We start from the raw sequence: 22548 nt of genomic DNA on the forward strand, positions 1-22548 counted from the left end.
ACACACACGTCACTCACTCACTCCCTCATAACACATCTCTCTCACTCACAACACACACACACACCACTTACATACACCCCACCTGCACCACCTCCTCATTTATCACTCTCATATACCACTCTCTCCACTCACACACACACACACAACAGCACACACACACACACACTCTCATCACTCACACCTCACTTCAATCATATACTCTCCTCTCTTCACGCACAAACACAACAACACACACACTCATATACACTCTCTTACACACACACAGACACACACACACACACTCACTCATTCACACACCCTATACCACCACACACACCACACCACCCACACACACCACACACACACACTCACTCACTCACACTCACCATTACACTATCACACTCTCTCACAACACACAACACACACACACACACACACACACACACACACACACACACACACACACACACACACTCTCACACACACACACTCACTCACTCATATACACTCTCTCTCTCTCACACACACACACACACACACACACACACACACTCACTTCTCACGCGATTCACACTCACCCACACACATTATTTGAAAGTGAGTGTTGATAAGAATAAAAAAACTTTCATATCCTTTTTTTTGTCATAATCCTAATTCCAGAGTGTTACATCTCCTCCAGGGAATGTAACAGCTAAACCGCACTATGGGGTGAATTGTAACATTTCACTGCTCGTGTTAGAAACTAAACCATGAGTTTTCTGTTTGTGCTGCAGATATAAGAGCTGCGGCGTGTAAAAGCAGTCTGTGTCACAGTTTAAATGCACTGGCTTAAAAGAACTCCACGATACAGATGATGTCAGAACTGCTACAACCATCCCCGCTCTCCCCTATATGTCTTATCACTTTTGTATTTTACATATAATTTTGTATAATAAAAAATATATATTAAATATCATATATATTATAATAATACATGTGATGACTTGCCCCAACCTCTTATCTATCCATCTATCTTTCCCCTTAAATCTCTTATAATTGTTTGTATTTTACACATAATTTTGTATATAAAAAAATTTAAAAAGAAAAAATAATAAGCCGTAACATATTATATATAAAATATATTACAATTATACATGATACCACTTGCCCCCAACCTGATATGATATCTATCTTTCGCCCGAAATGGATTATAATTTTTTGTATTTTAAATATAATTTTTTGTATATAAAAAAGGCAAAAAAAAAAAAACCGGTTATATGTTACATGTTATATATTATAATACATGTGATGTCTTGCCCCAACCTCCCTCCCTCCCTCTCTCCCTCTCTCCCTCTCTCTCTCTTAGCGTATGTAAATGAGCGTGTGTTAGGCCCCGCCCCTCCGACGCAGAGCTTTATAAGCGGCGCGCGGTGCGTCGCTGCGTCTCTGAAGTCCTGAACGCGTTAAAGACGTGCATCGTTTCATCCGCAACTGCGAACATCACAGGTACCGGCTCCTTTCTATGTGGTTTTTATTTTATTTACCGCCCCTCGTTTACTTACTTTACTCGACGTATGCTTGACTAAAACTAGATTGTATCTCCTGTAACACGGGGATTGAATCGTGTTCGACCGTGTTTTGTCCATCGTGGTTCGCGCGCTGCTGAAAATGGCGACGCCTGGGTGCTCTTCATCATCCTCACCTCAGATCAGCGGGTTTTATCGCTTTATAATCAGTCATTCGGTTCTTTCTCCGTCTGTGCCCGTGTGTTTCTGTGTTATAATGCTCCTGTGACGGCGGGCGGGCTCAGATCAGCGGGTTTTTTAAGCTTTATTAATTCGATCATTCGGGTGTTTGTATGGAGTCTTTTGTCTGACCCAGTTTAGATCTGCGCGCTTCGTGACCCACATGTCGAGTCTGAATCAATACAACACGGCAGGCAACGTGGCAAACGTTTAAATAACGTATTAATATTACTTTTTTTATATTAATCTATTAATGGCTATTTATTTGTTTTTATTTGTTTTTTTTTTATTCCTTTATTGAGTTTTATGTGTAAGGTGTTTAAACGCTGCACGAGCTGTACACACTACACGTTGTGTTTTCTCGGTGTGACCCGCGTGTTTCTAGATCAGAATGTCTGACGAGGGGAAGCTGTTTGTCGGCGGTCTGAGTTTCGATACCACCGAACAGTCGCTAGAGGACGCCTTCTCCAAATATGGCGTCATCACCAACGGTGAGTACCCAATCAGTGACGCGCTCTCCCGCCGCGCTGCTTCGGATTGCTTCCGGCGTTCACTGTGATTTGCATAAGCGGCTCATTATAATGTGTCTGTTTTCCAGTTCATGTGGCCCAAACAGAGAACCAACCAGATCCAGAGGATTCGGATTCGTGACCTTTGAGAATCCAGACGACGCGAAGGACGCGATGTGGAAGGAATGAACGGAAAGGTTCGTTACGGGAGTCGCTGGTTTTGAATTTGTTCAAATTGGGAGTTCTGGCGGGTTTTAGTGAGTCGGATCATTTGACTCGGTTCAGTAGTGAGAACCGACTCTTTCGGCTCCCAAACGGCTTTTATAATAAATTATATAATGTATAATTACTAAACCTTATTTTCCGAATGTCTTTTTTTTAATTATTATTAAAGCATTAGTGATTTGCTATAAAATTGGAGTAATCTACATTGTAAAACATTTTTTTTTTTTTAATGAAACCTGAATGATTTTGTACTGAAATCTGAATATATGCTACAACACTACTGATACAATGTTAAGAAATTTTTTTGGTACTTACTTTTTTTACATTTTGAATGAGCTGAATGTATGGTTGAAAGGTTAACAATCATTTAGATTATTAGTCCTGAATGGATAAATACACAATTTGCAAAGCAGCAGCACCCTACACTTTATTTTTTATATGTGCTGTATGTATGTTTGTGAGGTTAACAGTAGTTAACATTTGAAGTGGATCAAAACGAATTCAAAGTTGTCCTAAAATCAAAACGATACCTGTTCCTGTCTTTGATTAACTGTTTTGATCCACTTCAGGTGTTGATTACTGTATATGCATACAGGGGTGCAGATCAGTTTTTCGGTTTGGTTCTCATGAGAGCACCTGCAGGTTTGGTTTGGTTCTGGTTTAGATTTAAACTGGTCTGATGTTTGATGTAATTTTTTTTTTTCCCGTGTAGTCTGTGGACGGCCGGACGATCCGTGTGGATGAGGCTGGGAAGGGTGGAGGTGGTGGCGGCGGCGGCCGGTCAGGTGGAGGATCCTACAGAGGAGGTGGAGGAGGAAGATTGATGGGTTTTTTCAGAGGAGGCAGAGGACGAGGAGGTCCGAGAGCTTATGGTCTATCAGTCTGTGATCTTCAGGTGTCTGTCTGGTTCTCAGACTCCGTGTTCTCTCTCTCTCTCTGAGGTGGAGGTGGCTATGGCGGTGGAGACCGTGGTTACGGAGGCGACCGGAGCTACAGCAGCGGTGGATATAAGAGCGGAGGAGGAGGTGGTGGAGGAGGTGGTTACTCCTCTGGAGGAGGCGGTGGATACAGCAGAGACAGGTGTGTGTTCCTGCAGATGCAGCACCATTCACTTTCTGCTCTGTGACAGACTGCAATGAAACCACTTTAGATTGCAACACATATTAGGCATTAATATGTAGTTATGAAAACACCAGAACACCCAGTAACCACTTCAGAAATATTCATTAATTTTTTTTTCATTTTATTCAATGATGGGTGTTTAAAACTACTATGTAATGCATAACACAGAGCTTTTATTCTCTTGTCTTGTGCAGTTTAATGACAAAAAATCAATTCCCCAACAGTGTCTCTTCTCTGCAAGTCAGTGTTGCATTAATCTGAAAACATTAAAATACATCCGGTTTAGATGTTTCTACTTAAGAACATGTTTGCATAAATCTGCCAGACCACAAAATGCACTTAATTCAGTGTTTTTATTTATAAATGATTGCATGCATCTTGCCAGAGAGCAGTGAATTACTTCTGCAACTTTATAGATGTTTGCTGTTCTTCCTTTCCTGAGGCGTTCATTCATCCCCCCCCCTTCAAAATTCATCTAGTTTTTGTGTTCTGATGCGTTTCGTGATCAGTGCAGTTAACGTGTGTCCTTGTAATGAGGGTGTTTTCTCACCCCTCCTCTGATCACGAGTTTAAAAACCCGCGGTGTTCTTCTGTCTGCAGGAGTTCTGGGTACAAGCGATCGCGCGGCAGCTCTTACAGAGACAGCTATGATAGTTATGGTACGTATCCGTATCTCAAATCCCCGTATGACATGTCGTCTGTGTGTGTCTGTCTCTGTCGGACGAGTCAAACAGGGTTTTCTAGAGTTCCTAGAACTGTGGGGCGAGTTACTTTACGATAAACTACTAATGCTTTCAAGTGGCCCGGTTTTAATTCTGATCAAGTGTCCGGCCCAGTAATTTGACGCAGAGAAACGAATCTGAATCGGGTCGATAGAGTCGTGATTTGATGAAGCGCAGGACGCTCTGACCCTGATCGCCCCGATCTGCTCTCTCGCCTCTGATCCCGAACGACCCTGTGTTTTGATGTTTGGTGGGTGGGTTAGTTATGGAGGGGATGTGTGTCTTTAACCTGTTGAGATGCTTGAGTGTCCTTCATGTGTGATACTTCGTCCTCAGCTGTACAAGACTAGAACCCAAGACCCGACGCGTCAGCGGCCGAGCGTTTCTAAAGACTCATGGATCTGTTCTTGGATTTGTTGTAGCTGTTCTCCATGTTTCTGTTCAGTTCTTGTACTCTGAGGGGAAGGGCGGTCTCTGATCGCCGGCCGTGAAATGAATGAATGGGTGTTGATGTGCTGACGGGTCTCTCTGCCTCATTTGAATCCCTTTAAATCACCAGAGCGAGCTGCACTCAGTGTTAGCGCTCCCCGTGCTTCTGTGGGAGTCTCGAGCCTCGAGCGTTTTGCTCTGTGTTTTGTTACTGATTGCGTCAGCCGCTGTCCTCACAAAGCGCCTGTTGCTCCTTCTGTTATCTGTGGAAACCAATGAATGCCCTGTCCCAAAAGAGTCCCCTTCCTTTCAGACTGAGCTGCGCACATCCTGCTCTTTAATGATGGACTCTTGACACCACTGACCAATCATCCTTCTCTCTATCAATCATTCACTCGAAAGAGAACCAGAACTTAGTTAACATTACACACGCCCAGGGGAGGACTGGGAAAGAATCCTTGTGCTCTTGTTTCTCCTTTTGTATCAAAATCGACTCCCTAATGTGGTTTTTAAATTATTTTTTATCGGTTTTTTTGCTTTTTCAATTGTGGCTTCATGGAGCCTATTAAACGAAACCATTTTGTTCAACCGTTGCTTTGAGCATTCTGTTGTGCCTTTCAAAAATCTACAAGATTGGGTTGGGGGGGGGGGTTGCATTTCACTACAAAATGAATTGGTTAATTTGCACTAAACTGAAGTATTAAAGTATAATTTAGCACATCTACTCATTCCAATTACTGTAGCTTTTAGTTTTTTATTATAGTTGTGCATTCAGCTGCAACTAATTAGTTTAATTTTAATAGCAATGAAGTTATTGGTTAATCCTTAAAGGGACTAGTTCTCTCCACAAACTCTTTAGCATTCTCAGTTTTTTTCGCTCGATGGGTATAGTTCCAAACCTGATTCGAAGAATGCTGGAGACCGAATCTTTTCAGTTTGCATTGACTTCCATTAAACTGGACACAGATCTAGTGTGAACTGAAACGTTTGGTCACCGGTGTTTCGGAAGACTTTATCTCTTGATTCCGCATCATTTGGAACGATACGAAGATGAGTTAATCTATTTGAGTGAACTTTAACTGTAGCAAGAGCATCCTAAATATTAGCTTGATTTAAATGTGATCTGGATGTGTCTGAAAGGTTGAGTTGAACTAACACTGCACGTTATTTCCAGTGAGGTTAATAGATGTTTAAAGTGATGCATTTCAAAGAGTTTTCATGCCATAACTTTAATACAGTATGTAGTTTATTTACAATTAACAGCTCAACTAGAAGCGAAACAGCCTCGAATCCAACAGGAGCCGAAGAGTTTGTGTTCGGCTCTGAAGACTGATTGGGTTTTGTGTACTAAAGTTTTTGCACCTTGAGTTCAAATCTGCCTGTTTTCCGCCTCCTGGTGTCCATGTTCAGATGATAGCTTCAGCAGTGGCTGCTAGTCAGCTGTCGAGTGAGTTATTGAGTGTGTTTCACCCAAACATTGCTTGATTGAACCCAAGCGCTCCGGATGAGTTTCCTCAAACACGTCCTTGGAGCTTGAAGCGTTGCATCTCCTGATCGTGAATCCTGGACGTCTGGCTGCTCTGTTCGTTAGCCTGTGGTGCGCGAGGTAACCTTCCTTTGCTCTCCTGTTCACTTCTTAAACTCAGATCAAGTGTTTGTTGCTCTGACAGCACAGCGCAGATCTCACAGTCCTCTCAGAAGCATCTGCATGGTGTCATAGATCCTCAGATGGAGTTAAATTCCCCACTCATTTCTCCTCCATGACACTGCCAACCATTCTCTACAAAAAACTTTAAAATTCACATTCCCTTTCACCCAATTCGAGAAATGCCAGATTAGTTTTCCCAGAGATTTTTTTGACACAAGACACTGTTATTAGTTCTGTTTAGTAATGTCTGCGACTCCTGCGTTCGAGTGTTTACTTGCGCCGTTCTCCTGGTTTTGTTCAGTTTGAGCTTCCCATCGGAGAGCGTCTGGGTTTTGAGAAAGCTCGAGGCCTGATATGAAGCGTGTCTAGTGTCCTCTGAACGAAAAAAGCGTGAGGTTGGTGTTTCGTTGATGGAGCATCTAATGATCTGTTACTGATTCACTAGGTTTGATTGTTTCTTGAACTGATCTGTTTCTCTCTGGTGTAGATGGATCTGTTGCGAGAGGATGATGAAAGCTTGATGGAGGTTTCATGAACATCAGTGATTGTCATTTTATGACCCGCAACTTGGTTTTTCCTTAGCTCAAAAATGACCGGCCTTCTAGAAATTGATTGTAAATCTCATTCTGCGGTATTAAAGCACCAAACACTGGCCTGGTTTCTTTCAGCGGAGCGCGGGTTTTGTTTGATCACACTCCTCAGTAAACACTTTACAGTAACGGATTACTTAGTTTTGCTTTACTTGATGCATTCATGCACAATACATGTTACAGTGTTAATAAAAAATCCAAACTGTTCTTTGTCAATGCTTTGCTCAGTTTTATTAAGTTGATCTTAATAAATGCAAGATTTGATTTAAAAAATGCATTAGTACATGTTGATTAATTAATGCTTTAGATTTCATGTAAACTAATGTGGCTTATTAATGAAGTTTTTTCCTCAGTGTATGTGGTTGGTGGATACTTTTGTACATTATAAACTACACAAAAGTTTTTCTCAGGTATGTGGTTGTGGATACTTTTGACATTAAAATACAGAAAAAAAAAACACACTGGTGTGCGTTAATGTTTAATCAGGTTTGGTTTGATCACTGGCCTACAAAAAATAGCCTATAAATCCCTTTTTATACTCAATGTGTCCCTGCAGCACAGAAGCAGTCATCAGTAGCACAGGTATATTTGTAGTTATAGACAATACATTGTATGGGTCACAATTATACATTTCTCTTTTATGTCAAAAATCATTAGGATATTAAGTAAAGATCATGTTCCATGAAGATATTTTGTAAATGTCCTACTGTAAATATATCAAAACTTAATTTTTGATTAGTAATATGCATTGCTAAGAACTTCATTTGAACAACTTTAAAGATGATTTTCTCAATATTTAGATTTTTTTTTTGCTCCCTCAGATTCCAGATTTTCAAATAGTTGTATCTCAGACAAATATTGTCCTCCTAACAAACCACACGTCAATGGAGAGATGATTTATTCAGCTTCAGATGATGCATGAATATAAATCTCCAAAAATTGACCCTTATGACTGGTTTTGTGCTCCAGTGTCACATATTATCATTATATATAATTTTTGAAACTAATAAAATATCTTAGTTTGGAAAATTTGCTAAATCTTTAACACTGATCAAACCTTTAGACTGAATAAAATCAAACGTTCACATCACTCGTCTTCAGTTGCAGTGTGTTTTTGGCTCTTAAGCGAAGGCGTATGAAGTCTGTAGGATGTGGGTTGCAGCTGGACCACAGACTCCGTCCCGGAGAACTTGGGCAGGTTCAGCTCGTACTTCCTCTGAAGGTCAAAGGGCAGGAAGCGTCCGGCCAGGAAGTGTGATCCGGGGAAGCTCAGGGCGCATCGCTTCGGGGCCATCAGAGAAACCAGAAGTGCTGGACTGATCCCGTCTGAGCTGGACTCGTCTGCGTCCCAACCTGCACTTACAATACATTACTGTGAGACGCTGAGCTCCACACGAGCCTCGTCACGCGTGTTCATGACTGGATGAGGTCTCGTACCTGATGGGATGTCCAGGCGGACGACTGGGCACTTTGAGTCCTCGTAGTGTCCTGCAGGACTCCACTGTGGAACGGGCTCTCCGACTGACAGCGGGTTCAGTTTCTGGACCCAGAACCGCGTCTCCACGACCAGATTATACGCTTCATTGATCAGCTGCACCTTCACGAAGAAAAGCAGCAAACCTTTGACTAAAACACGTTCATCTGACTTCAGTTCAGTTCTGCTGACAGTATGCATTCTGATCGAGTAACTGCACTTTCAGATGCAGTTGTTTTTGAACCTTTAAGGTGCTATTCACTAATTTATGACTGAAAAGGTTTACATTTGGTTTTTAGAATTTTACATCATTGGAATAGAGGTTTGGCCCTTGCTACGTGAACAAAGAATCATGGGCATGATTTCAAAAGTTTAAATGTTCCTGGAAAAAAGTGTCACACTTGTGCTCTTCGGGTCAGAAATGAGCCACTTTGGAAATGAACAGTGAACACATTTCATCTAATGTAAATGTTTAGTTCTGCAAACCAAAACCAAATCTTATTGAAATCTCATTTTTGATGATATCAACCTCAAATTTGGAAACATAACTTATGATTCTGGCTTTGATCTTCTCTCAGTTTTGGAGTAAAAGTTTTGGGGTCTCGGCAGTTTGAGAGCATGGATGTGACTGCCGTTTAAACTCTACATTAAGCTCACATTTGTGAAGATTAGTTAATGCGTTACCTACATGCACTAAACAATGAGCAAAATATTTTAGCATCTTTCTCAGTGCCAGTTAAAAATATTAGTAATGTCATGAGATTCACTCTGAAATACTTAACTAGAGTTCAAAAATAAAACTAGTCACCACAGCTCTTCTTCAGTTAACGCGGGGACCCGAAGTCTACTGAAGCCCTGAAAACATGGAATCAATTCAAGGTGGAAAAACAAATGGACTGCATCCGAAGATACCTGCTCAAGAGAGTGTGTGATTTCAGACGCAGCCCACAGGGTTTTAGATACTAAGACTTTTTTCTCTCCAAAAAACTGTCTTTTAAAAACTTTTCTCTTCAAAAGAGTTAAAGAATGACGTCCCGCTAACATTAGCATGGACCTCAACTTACTCTCTCGGCGTCACCTTTTGAGGTAGGAGGGAAAAAAATTTAACGTTTTTTGATGAGCGAAAACATTTTTATATCTTTTTTTTTTAAGTCTTTTGTTCAGAGAAAAAAAAAATGAGAGAAAAAAAATAAAGAGAAAATTTTTTGAAGACAAAAGCTTTTTGCTGAAAAAAAAATTAAGAGAAAAAGTATTTTGTTGAGAAGTTTATGGGAATTTATTTTGACAACTTTTACTGTCTTCAAAAAACTTATTTCTTTTTAAAAAAAAGCTTGTCAAAAATATTTCCCAATAAAACCTCTCAACAAAAAGTTTGTTTTTCTAATTTTTTCTTGCAGCAAAAAGCTTTGTCTTCAAAAAATTGTCTCCATTTTTTTTCTCTCTTAATTTTTTTCTCTGAACAAAAGATTTTGAAAAAAAAAATGTTTTCTCTCATCAAAAAACTTTACTGGCTTCAAAAAACATTTCTTTTAAAAAAGCTTTTGAATGAGAGAAAAAAAAAGTTTGTTGAAGAGAGAAAAACTTTAAGACATAAAAAAAGCTTTTTGATGCAAGTAAAAAAAAATTAAGAGAAAGGTTTTTGTTTCAATCAGAAAGTTTCATGGGGAAAAAATTAAGCTTTTAAAAGAAATAAGTTTTTCAAGACAGAATGTTTTTTGTTTTTTTGAAGGGAGAAACAAGTTTGTTGAAGAGAGAAAAATTTCAGAGAAAGAGGGAAAATCTCTGGAAGGATCTGAGGCGCTATTATTTTTTTCCACCTTAAATTTTAATTTTTTTTGTATTCGAGTTGCAGCTCGCGGCTTCTGTAGATGACGTAGATTTCCTCGTGAAGCTCGTTTGATTTCAGAGTTGGGCTCACTGAAGTCTGATCTCACCTCAGTGGGCAGGTAGGACAGGAACGGCAGGTCCATCCGCTCACACTGAACCATCAGGTCCTGATGAAGACTGTCTGAGGAGCGTTTGGGGGTGAAGACGGTGGGGATGTATTCCTGTCACACAGACACACATCCGTCAGTCACAGTGATCACAGATCAGACTGAAGCGTGTGGTGCGTGACTCTCACAAACACTCGCAGATGACGAGCACACGCCAGACCCACACAGCCGTTCTGATCCGGCCCACAGACCACCAGAAACCGTCGGCTGCCGCTTCTCCAGAGACCACAGCGGGAACACCTGCCAGAACACAACAATCACTGACAGACACTCAGCCATAGAGTCGGGATTAAAAGAGAAGAAAAGGAACTGCAACTTTATATCTTGCAATTCTGAAAAACAAAAACTTAGAACTGCCAGATATAATGTTACAATTCTGATTATTAAAAAAGTTTACACATTGTTATAGTTTTTGTTTTTTGTTTCTGCCACGAAATAAACATGTAATTGCAACTTTCTGTTTCACAATTACATTACATATTTCACAATTCTTAATTACATATTTCGCAATTCTGAATTATTTCGCAATTCTGAATTATTTATTTCACAATTCTAAATTACGTATCGTGCAATTCTGAATTACATATTTCAGAATTCTTAATTACATATCTCCCAATTCTAAATTATGTATCTCCCAATTCTAAATTATGTATCGCACAATTCTAAATTATGTATCTCACAATTCTGAATTACGTATTTCATAATTCTGAATTACGTATCTCACAATTCTGAAATTACGTATTTCACAATTCTGAATTACGTATTTCACAATTCTGAATTACATATCTCGCAATTCTAAATTACGTATCGCGCAATTCTGAATTATGTATCGTGCAATTCTAAATTATGTATCTCGCAATTCTAAATTATGTATCTCACAATTCTGAATTACGTATTTCACAATTCTGAATTACATATCTCGCAATTCTAAATTACGTATCGCGCAATTCTGAATTATGTATCGTGCAATTCTAAATTATGTATCGTGCAATTCTAAATTATGTATCTCACAATTCTGAATTACGTATCTCACAATTCTGAATTACATATCTCGCAATTCTAAATTACGTATTGCGCAATTCTGAATTATGTATCGTGCAATTCTGAATTACGTATTTCATAATTCTGAATTACGTATTTCATAATTCTGAATTACGTATTTCATAATTCTGAATTACGTATCTCACAATTCTGAATTACGTATTTCACAATTCTGAATTACGTATTTCACAATTCTGAATTACATATCTCGCAATTCTAAATTACGTATCGTGCAATTCTGAATTACGTATCGTGCAATTCTGAATTACGTATTTCACAATTCTGAATTACGTATTTCATAATTCTGAATTACGTATTTCACAATTCTTAATTACGTATTTCACAATTCTTAATTACATATCTCGCAATTCTAAATTACGTATCGCGCAATTCTGAATTATGTATCTCGCAATTCTGAATTACGTATTTCACAATTCTGAATTACGTATTTCACAATTCTAAATTACGTATCTGGCAATTCTAAATTATGTATCTCGCAATTCTGACTTTATATTTCGCAATTCTAAATTACGTATCTCGCAATTCTGAATTACATATTTCACAATTCTGAATTACATATTTCAGAATTCTTAATTACATATCTCGCAATTCTAAATTATGTATCGCACAATTCTAAATTATGTATCTCGCAATTCTAAATTATGTATCTCGCAATTCTGAATTACGTATCTCACAATTCTGAATTACATATTTCACAATTCTGAATTACGTATTTCACAATTCTAAATTACGTATTTCACAATTCTGAATTACGTATTTCACAATTCTAAATTACGTATTTCACAATTCTAAATTACGTATTTCACAATTCTGAATTACGTATTTCACAATTCTAAATTACGTATTTCACAATTCTGAATTACGTATTTCACAATTCTAAATTACATATCGCGCAATTATGAATTATGTATCTCGCAATTCTGAATTACATATTTCGCATTTCTAAATTATGTATTTCACAATTCTTACTTTATATGTCGCAATTCAGACTATATCTTGCAATTCTGAAATACATATCTGGCAATATTTTCTTTATATCTTGCAATACAGAAGTATGTATCTTGCAGTTGTGAATTACGAGATATGTGATTAATGTAGTTCATCAGTGTAATCATCTAAAAGAATGATTAAGTGCAGCTGAATTCTCGTCCCTACAGACCTTTGTGATGGCAGTCGCACACGCGTTTCCCAGTATCTCCGTCAGCTGTTGCCGTCCGAAATGATAATCCCTTAGCAACTCCGTCTCCATGGCGACTGCTTCCTCTTTACTGCAGAACATAATACATAAATGAGTTGAGATGTACACTTAAAAATAATCAGCACCAAGACTAGTTAATAATGAGTGTTAAACTCGGCGTCAGAGAGAATACAGAGATATGAACCATTGAGTGACTCTAGAAACACTGAATGACAACCAGCACACAGAGTTTCAGTGACTTTTTAAACAAGGGTTTATGTCTTGTTTTCTATGTAAGATCCTTAAATCAAGATACATTTACTGGAGAAGCAAAATGATATGAAGTCTTGTTTTCTGATAAATAAAAAGTATCAAAATGAAGTGACAATGTTTAAAAGAAGAACACGTATCTGCCAGTGGAGTCAGAAAAAGAAAACTAGTTTTCCCTTTGAATTAAATGACTCTGTTCTTCTTTTTAATCATAAACTCACTTCATTTTGATCAGTTTCTCAGAAAACAAGACTTCATATCTTCAGTCATTCTGCTTCTCCAGTAAATGTGTCTTGATTTAAGGATGCTTACATATTTGTTCTGGAAAACACGACCAACATACTGCGTCAGAACATGATTTTAGGCGAGTGCTCCAGGACTCCTGCAGAAAGTACGACGCGTCACGGATCCTCTGACCTTCTGTGATCGAGGTCGATAGTGATTCCCGTGACGCTTGACTCCACAGTTCCTGAACTCATGCAGGGAATCGATCGAACAACAGATCATTCCTCACACGAGATCATCTTCAGGAAACATCAGCACATTCACCTAAACCTCCTGAGATTCAGTCCTGGATTCTGATCCGTTTACAGCATCAAATAAACACATTCTCACCACTTCTGAAATCACATCACACTCCTGACATGATTCAAGACATATTCAGGTCTTCTGAGCTCATGTGATGCTTGTGTGAGGAACAGACCCACATGAAGTCTGAACTGAAAATTAATAATTTAATATTCAGACTGTTCCTCACACAGAGTTCAGAAGAGCTGGAATATAGAGAACCAATGAACTACTTTTGAGCTTCAAAGAAATAACAGCAAACAGGTTTTAGGTTTATGCACCGCAAACATGGTTTTTCTTTATTGTAGTTTTTGGTCTTGTGTTTTCCATTAGCACAATTGTCCAAAAATTTCCTAATTTCAAGATAGATTTACTTAAGAAGGAAATTACTTAAGATATCAAGTCTTATTTCATATATAAAATGAAGAAAAAAATTATATATATATAGAATTTTTTTTTCATTTGGGGGCAAGAAAATAAATTTCCAATCTTACAGCAGCCATGTGGTTGAAAAAGCCTGTAGAGTTTGTGTTATATATTCACGTGTTTTAGGACATAAAATTAAAAAATTCTTTAAAAAATATCCTTTTTTTACTTTTAAAATATATTTTCAAAAATATGTTTAGCATATATTTTATCTAATATAATTTTGGTGATTTGCTGAACATTTAAAAAACAAAAAATTATTATACATATATATATAGATATATATATATATATAATTAATATATATATATATATATATATATATATATATATATTATATATATATATATATATATATTTTTTTTTTTTTTTTTTTTTTTTTTTTTTTTTAAATTGTGTATTTTTCTGACCTCACAGGGAAATATTTGTTCTTGTTTTAAGCATAAACTCACTTTTTTATCTATTATTTTATAAAACAAGATTTCATATCTTAAATCATTTTACATCTCCAGTAAATAAATCTTGATTCCATTATTTGTGCATAAAGCAGTGAGTGCGAAATATTTGGAGAAGGTGGTATCTCTATATTCGGAAAAACCCGTGAGTGCATTGTTTATTTCTCAGTCAAAAACTGTCCGAAGTTAAACACAGAGCATCATATGAGTTTAGAAGAATTTTAAACCGAGTCATCTGAACTTCTGTAATGATGCTGTTCATGATGTTCAGTCCTCAGCATCTCTCAGAGACCGTCCGGATCTCAGTGTGTAGTGTAGTGTATGAATAATGAATAGACTCCCTGCTCTGATGATCATCTGCTGCTGCACAGGAGACACAGCGAGACTCATCCGAGACACTCAGAGACGCGTGTATATAAACAGGGTCTGAATGAAGAAAACTCGGGTCTTTTTAACAGTGCAGTCACACCCGTCTAAATGACAGTGAAAACACATCTTCTTCAGCTCATCTGAGATCAGGATGAGTGTTTCTTCATCAGATCTGGAGAAATCATCAGTGTCTCAGCTATGGATGCTCTGAGGGGGGGCACGCTTTCATTTTGGCACGCATCTCAGTTCTAATAAAGTTTTATCACCGTCTTTAATCCTCTACACAGTAATAACCTCAGCAGCACACGGATAATGAAAAGAGTTCATTATATAATAGATGAGTGAGTCGGAGTGAGTCTGAAGTGTACTCAGTTCCCTCAGAGACACAAGACTTCAAATATAACCGACAGGATTAAATATAGAACACGTCTTGTTCTGGAGAACTGAAACAGAGTTAGCAGAACTTTAGAGTAGAAAGAGTTCGGCAGGAATAAACACAAGACAAACTGCTGTAATTATCTGTTAAAACAAGACAATAAACCAGTTCTAGATCACATGGTTTGAGTCTAACACACGAGTAGAGCTGAACAGACATGAATAGACATGAAAAAACAGTGCAGCAGAACTGAGTACAGGTACAGAATAAAGACAAAGATTTTAAGTGTTGGTGTGAGATTTTCACTCTAGATTCAGTTTCACACATAATGAAGTTCTTCTACTGTACAGCTGTGTGTGTGTGTGTGTGTGTGTGTGTGAGAGAGAGAGAGAGTGTGTGTATGAGAGTGAGTGTCTGTGTGTGTGTGTGTGTGTGTGTATGTGTGTGTGTGTGTGTGTGTGTGTGTGTGAGTGTGTGAGAGAGAGTGTGTGAGTGTGTGTGTGAGAGTGAGTGTCTGTGTCTGTGTGTGTCTGTGAGAGAGTGTGTGTGTGTGTGAGTGTGTGTCTGTGAGAGTGCAAATGTAGTGCAGTGTGAGTGTGTGAGAGAGAATGTGTGTGTGTGAGAGTGAGTGTCTGTGTCTGTGTGTGTCTGTGAGAGAGTGTGTGTGTGTGTGTGTGTGTGAGAGAGAATGTGTGTGTGTGTGAGAGTGAGTGTCTGTGTCTGTGTGTGTCTGTGAGAGAGTGTGTGTGTGTGTGAGTGTGTGAGAGAGAATGTGTGAGTGTGTGTGTGAGAGTGAGTGTCTGTGTCTGTGTGTGTCTGTGAGAGTGTGTGTGTGTATGAGAGAGTGAGAGTGTGTGTGTGTGTGTGTATGAGAGTGAGTGTATGTGTGTGTGTGTGTGTGTGTGTGAGTGAGAGAGAGTGTGTGTGTGAGAGAGAGTGTCTGTGAGTGAGAGTGTGAAAGAGAGTGTGAGTGTGTGTGTGTGTGTGTGTGTGTGTGTGAGAGTGTGAGAGAGTGTGTGTGTGTGTGTGTGAGAGAGTGTGTGTGTGAGTGTGTGTGTGTGTGTGTGTGTTACCTGAGGTATCGGAGCGCTTCCACACACTTCTGACTCCTGCAGTTCATCTTCACGGATCTGAAAGCAGAGACGAGCAGCGCTTCAGTGTTTCGGAGCTTCTGTGAGGATCTGCAGATGCAGCTGGTGATGTGAGAGTCTGAGAGCCAATCACAGCGCAGGAGGAGGAGCCACTGCTGACAGAATCTCACATCTCCACCACAGCGCTGCCTTCACATTAGCACATCTCTGTGAATCATGACCATATTCTGTGCTCCGATGTGGCCTTCATGCAAATGAGCAGATATTTTTATTAAACATGAAACGAGGAACAGTTCCTCATCTCGCGGAAATGCAAATAATGAACAATGTTCCTGTTGTGAAGCAGAGGAGCGAGACTTTATAGCTTTAGCAATATATTTAATTAGTTTTTACCTTAATGTTTTCTGTGTTCATTTTAAAAATAACAATGTAACAGAGAGACAGCAGAGATACTCACAGCTGAGGATTCTGGGAGTTCTGCGAGGCATCAAGGCTTTCTAGCGCTTCATAAATGTCCAGAAAGCATCAAGAGCTGTTTTCATGAGTTTACACAAGTCAGAAATAAAAGAAATACCATATCTGAACTTAGTACTGCTCTTCAGAAAACAACACGAGGACTTTATTATTATTATTTTCCGTGAGAAATGTCCACGTGTCCTCTTGGATCTCTCTCCAGCAGTGAAACAGATTCATCACAGCAGAACAAATAAAACCTCTGTGTTTTAAATAATAAACCCTCAGCAGATTCAACATTCAGCTGTGAATTATGCACTAAACTTCACGAGTCCAGTGCAAGAAATACAGCCCAGAGTCACTTCAGCAACTGTTATAGTTTTATATATATATATATATTCTGAATTAGATTTATTTTTATATTTTCCATTTTAATTTTGAAGTTTTAGCTTTTTTATTTTTTATGCCTATGTATTATTTATTAAATTTCATTTCAGTTATTTTCAACACTTTAGTACTTAATAAAATAAGTTTTTTTTTTTTAAACATTTTATTTGTATTTTCTGTTTTTATATTTTATTTTGTATATGTAGTAATTACTTTGCTTTGGTTTTTATTGAAAGGTGATTTATCATCTCCAATATTGTTAATTCTCATCATCCTAATAATCCAGAGCATGATTGTAACAGTAAATAAAACACTAAATAATCAATAACCACAATATACACCCAGAGTGCTACACTTTAAACATCTGCCCTCATAATTCAGCAAACGTATGTTGATTGATTTTTTGTCTGAAATAAATGAACTAAACACAGTTCTCCTCGTCTAGAGAATGCAGAGAAAGCAGGAAAGACACGAGACGTCTGACAGGAAACAAAGCACATTTAATATGGAAACATTTACAGTGTGCAGAGAGCCGGAGTCAGCGCAGCAGGGCATGCTGGGATAGCTGCGGTCACACGTACCACAGGAAGCCGAACTTCTTGCGCAGCGTCTCCTCGCGCGGCCGCAGGTTAAAGAGCTCCTCTGTGATGGGAGACACCCAGCGGTCCGTGTGGAACATCTTCTCACCCACCTGAAACACAAGCGTGAGATCCGTCAGCACACACACACACACACACACACACACACACACACACACACACACACACACACACACACACACAGAACCTTCCAGCCGGGAACGTCCTTCATGATCACAGCTTCCTCCTCCAGATTCTCCCGGAGCATCCGTAACGTCCTGCAGGAGGAACAAACACCAGATGAAGGGGAATAGAAGACCTGCAGATCTTTTAAACGGCTATTCAAGAAAATGTAAGGAATAAATCAAAATGTTCTCTAAGCGTAAATGTCTGGAGAGAAAGATTCGTTTTATTAGCAGCACCACGTTTGAAAAAAAGTTCCAAAAAATAACCAGAACATGAAAAATTACTTTCACTGTAACAAAAAATGTGTTGTTTTCCAGCGCAAATAAATAAAAATCTAAAATCAGGTGTATTCACTGGAGAAGCAGAACGACAAAATAAGAAGTCTTGTTTTCTGAGAAAGTGAGTTTATGATTAAACTGACAGATATTTGTTCACGTTTTAATCATAAACTCCATTTTGATCAGTTTCTCCCAAAAAAATAAAGTCCTGTTCACACCAAGAGCGATCGCTATAACGATAACTATATTAGCATCCACGCCAGCGGACGATATCGTTATTTATTCTAAGCTGATAATGGCTTACAGTGTGAATATCGGTATCGGCCCGATGTGAAAAATAATACCGATATTGTGCAGCACGACTGTGTTCAACATTGATAATAATCAGAAATGTTTCTTGAGCAGCAAATCATCATATTAGAATGATTTCTGAAGATCATGTGACACTGAAGACTGGAGTAATGATGCTGAAAATACAGCTGCACATCACAGAAATAAATTACAGATTAAAGTATCGGAATCGGCCGATAATGGGTTAAAATGTGAATATCGGCATCAGTGTTTATTTACCTAGGGGGCACTGATGCCTACAATAAGTGTTTCTGATTGAATAAAGCAGTAACTGATATCATTTTGAGTAATTTATGTATACATATTTATTCATTAATGTGTAATATGTTTTTTTTTTAAACAGATTTTGAAAACCTAAATACAAGGAGTTCCCAAAGATTTATTCTTTTAGAGAAAGGTTTTAGACGATCAACAGATGTTAAATCTTCAAACAAAATGTTAAAGTTACCGCTGCATCTGTCTGAAAAAAAAAAAAATGCAGTGCTTTATTTATAATTATTTCAATGCACTCTTCATTATTGTTTATTTAATTGTAACAAGTAAGTTTTTGTTAAAAACGACCGAAAGTTAATAATAATTAGTTTATAATCCCTGCACAGGAAAGACTGGTGATGTTTCCCAACAAAAGGAAATATATTTATCAGTATCAGCCAAACTGAGTTAAAAAAAAAAAAAATATCGGATATCGGCAAAAATCCAATATTGTGCATTCCTATGAAAACTGTTCTGAAAGTGATGTCACTGATATCTCTTCTCTGTGTCTTTATCGTTATCACTGTGGTGTGGACTCGGCTTTTCTGTAATATTGAGAACTATCTCGTTATCGAGCTTGGTGTGGACAGACTTCTTCTCTTCTGTCATTCTGTCATGACAGTTTCCAGAAATATCAGAAAAGCTTGTGTCCACTCAACTGTACTCCTTCCTGCAGAAAAATGACATCTGTGAAAAATACCAGTCTGCATTCAGGCCTCATCATATCACAGGAACTGTGCTCGTTAAAAAGACCTTCTAGCTCCTGATCAAAGATGTCCAAATGATTGCACAGATACTATTTAAACTGAACTGAGCTGTATGATGACATCACTGAATTCAATGATGAACTGCCTTTAACTGTCCTTCTGCATTATTGACACACTGTTCTCCTAATTAATGTTGTTCAGCTTTGACACAATCTGTTTTGTTTAAAGTGCTATATAAATAAAGGTGACTTGACTGAGGCTGCCCAATCTTCTCTAGATCGTAATCATTACGATCACACTTGTGATAATCACTTTATTGCGCTTCTGTCTGAAAGTACCTGATGTTAGTTAAGGGTATGATTGTATGATCCTGAACGGTTGATTTGTTTGACTCGCACACATTCACTTCTGCTTGATAACGCAGACACATGCGTCTCTGTGAAGCTGCTTTGGAACGATGTGTGTGTGTCTTGTGAAAAGCACTATACAAATAAATTTGAATTTTGAAATCGTGCTTCTCTGGTAACCGTGTGTGTGGTCTCACCGGCGGTCGTGGCTCGGCCTGCAGCAGCGGCAGTAACGCCACGCGAGCCTCCAGCTCCTCGATGTGCAGGGAGCCGTCTGTGGAGGAAGAGCGAGGGTCAGGGACGCTCTCAGACTGGACACACAGACGCTCAGTGTGATGATCGCTCACCTGCGCTCGCGGTTCCAGCGGAAGAGCCTCCAGTATCCAAACACCAGGAGCCCCACGCCCACGCCGAACATACTGTACCCTGAGAACAACACGCTAATAATCTAATAATCACCCGCCACGCAATCAAATAAAGTCACTTCCCCGTTTACACTGCTGTTCAGAAGTGTGCCATCAGTCAGACTAGAGATGTTCTGATCAAGACTGCATCCATTTGATCAGACATACAGAAAAAACTGTGATATTGTGAAATATTATTATCATCTAAAACTGCTGTTTTCTGTGTGAATCTCTGTTAAACTGTAATTTATTTCTGTGATGTGCAGCTGTATTTTCAGCATCATTACTCCAGTCTTCAGTGTCACATGATCTTCAGAAATCATTCTAATATGATGATTTGTTATCAGTGTTGAAACTGTTCTGCTGCTTCAGATTTTTTTGGAACCTGTGATACTTTTTTTTAGGATTCTTTGATGAATAAAAAGTTTAAAAGAACAGCATTTATTCAAAATAGAAATATTTTTATATATATAATAAATCATCATATTAGAATTAGCTGTTTTAGATTACAATAATATTTCACAATATTACAGTTTTTTTTGTATTTCTGATCAAATGTGACCCTGGAGCACAAAACCAGTCCTAAGGGTCAATTTTTCAAATTTGAGATGTATACATCATCTGAAAGCTGAATAAATAATCTCTCCATTGATGTGTGGTTTGTTAGGAGGAATGTGTGGTTGTGTGATTGTTATGATAGGAAAATATTTGTCTGAGATACAACTATTTGAGGATGTGGAATATGATGGAGATATTGAGTAAATCATCTTTAAAGTTGTTCAAATTAAGTTCTTAGCAATGCATATTACTAATCAAAAATTAAGTTTTGATATATTTACGGTAGTAAATTTACTAAATATCTTCATGGAACATGATCTTTACTTAATATCCTAATGATTTTTGTCATAAAAGAGAAATGTATAATTTTGACTCATACAATGTATTGTTGTTTATTGCTACAAATATACCTGTGCTACTGATGACTGCTTCTGTGCTGCAGGGACACGTATAAATACAGGATTGATGAACAGAAGAGACTTCTTTAAAACTCATTACATTACTGATCCAACACTTCTGAACAGCAGTGTGTGTGTGTGTGTGTGTGTGTGTGTGTGTGTGTGTGTGTGTGTGTGTGTGTGTGTGTGTGTGTGTGTGATGTGTGTGTGTGTGTGCTGTGTGTGTGTGATGTGCTGAGTGTGTGTGTGTGTGTGTTATAAGTTGTAGTTCAATGGTGGAAGTATACAGTAGTTTAGTGACAGGTGTACTGGTTTATGATACACTGGTTGAACCAGACACACACTGGTTCAGATAGATAAGTATATACTGGTTTGTTCAGCTGTATACTGGTTTAGCAGTATATGTCTGATTTTATCTGTTTATTATAAACATCTGTCATGTGTGTGTGACACGTACCGGACAGGCCTCGCCTCGGCAGGTTTCTCCGGTAATCTACGGGCCCGTATCCTCCGGTGGGAGGCATGTCCTGCTTCACCTTCGACGCCGCCATCTTTCCGTCCAGCGCCGCTCCGCTCGCGTCTTCCTCGGCTGCGGTGAGAGAGAATCCGCGCTGCTCTCCAGCGCCTCCAGCGGCCGCGCGCACGCACTGCGTCACACAAACCATGCGACGCTCAACATTTAACGAAGATGCGACATCATGACAGAATACACATCCAAGTGTCTGTTTATACCACGTTATCTGTAGATCACAATCTTGTAAGAGTTTTTTCTCTAACAAACACCAAACTTTTCAGTTTTGTTCATATTTCATTCACACTGATTTATACACTTTACTCCTGAAACATGGTGAAAATGTGTTTGTTTTCTGTCTGATAAAGTGATAAAGAGAGAAATCCAGAATCCTCTCTAGACAAACCTTTAACATGAGGACGAAATCAGACCTAAATTATGAACCAGGGTTCAGATTTGTTCTGGAAAATTATTCAAAGTAGTTCATATTTGATTTTGATGTTTTTAATGTGTTTTAAAGAAGTCTCTTCTGCTGATCAGAAATACAGAAGAAAACAGTAATATTCAGAAAATTATGTTACATTTATTAAAAATTATAGTAAATACTTATATTTTTTTTTATAAAAGATTTTTATCTTTTAACTTTTTAATCATCAAAAAATCCTGAGAAAAGTATGACCGGTTATAAAATAAATATTAATCTGCAAACCTGTTTCTGATAATAAATCATCATATTAGAATGATTTCTGAAGATCATGTGTCACTGAAGACTGGAGTAATGATGCTGAAAATACAGCTGCGCATCACAGACATAAATTACACTTTAAAGTACAGTAAAATAGAATTAAATACAGGCTTGATGAGCAGAAAAGACTCTTACAAAAACAAAGAACTCCATTTTTAACAATTTTCAAAAATGATGTTTTTTC

At 38.2% G+C, this 22548-nt stretch overlaps 1 protein-coding gene and 3 pseudogenes across 1 annotated transcript in view; 1 reads left to right on the plus strand and 3 right to left on the minus strand.

Moving 5' to 3' along the window:
- LOC109106706 overlaps positions 1-4824 on the plus strand; it is a 175950-nt pseudogene extending 171126 nt beyond the window's left edge.
- The window catches only part of LOC109083281 (transcriptional repressor p66-alpha-like), a 195295-nt gene that overhangs the window by 144459 nt on the left and 28288 nt on the right, over positions 1-22548 (minus strand). The gene's annotated exons all lie outside the window — the stretch shown is intronic.
- On the minus strand, positions 8036-17061 carry LOC109056283 (annotated as a pseudogene).
- LOC109083280 lies at positions 17530-21788 on the minus strand (annotated as a pseudogene).

This window comes from Cyprinus carpio, chromosome A2, assembly GCF_018340385.1.
Source record: "Cyprinus carpio isolate SPL01 chromosome A2, ASM1834038v1, whole genome shotgun sequence".
Taxonomy (NCBI): Eukaryota; Metazoa; Chordata; class Actinopteri; order Cypriniformes; family Cyprinidae; genus Cyprinus; species Cyprinus carpio.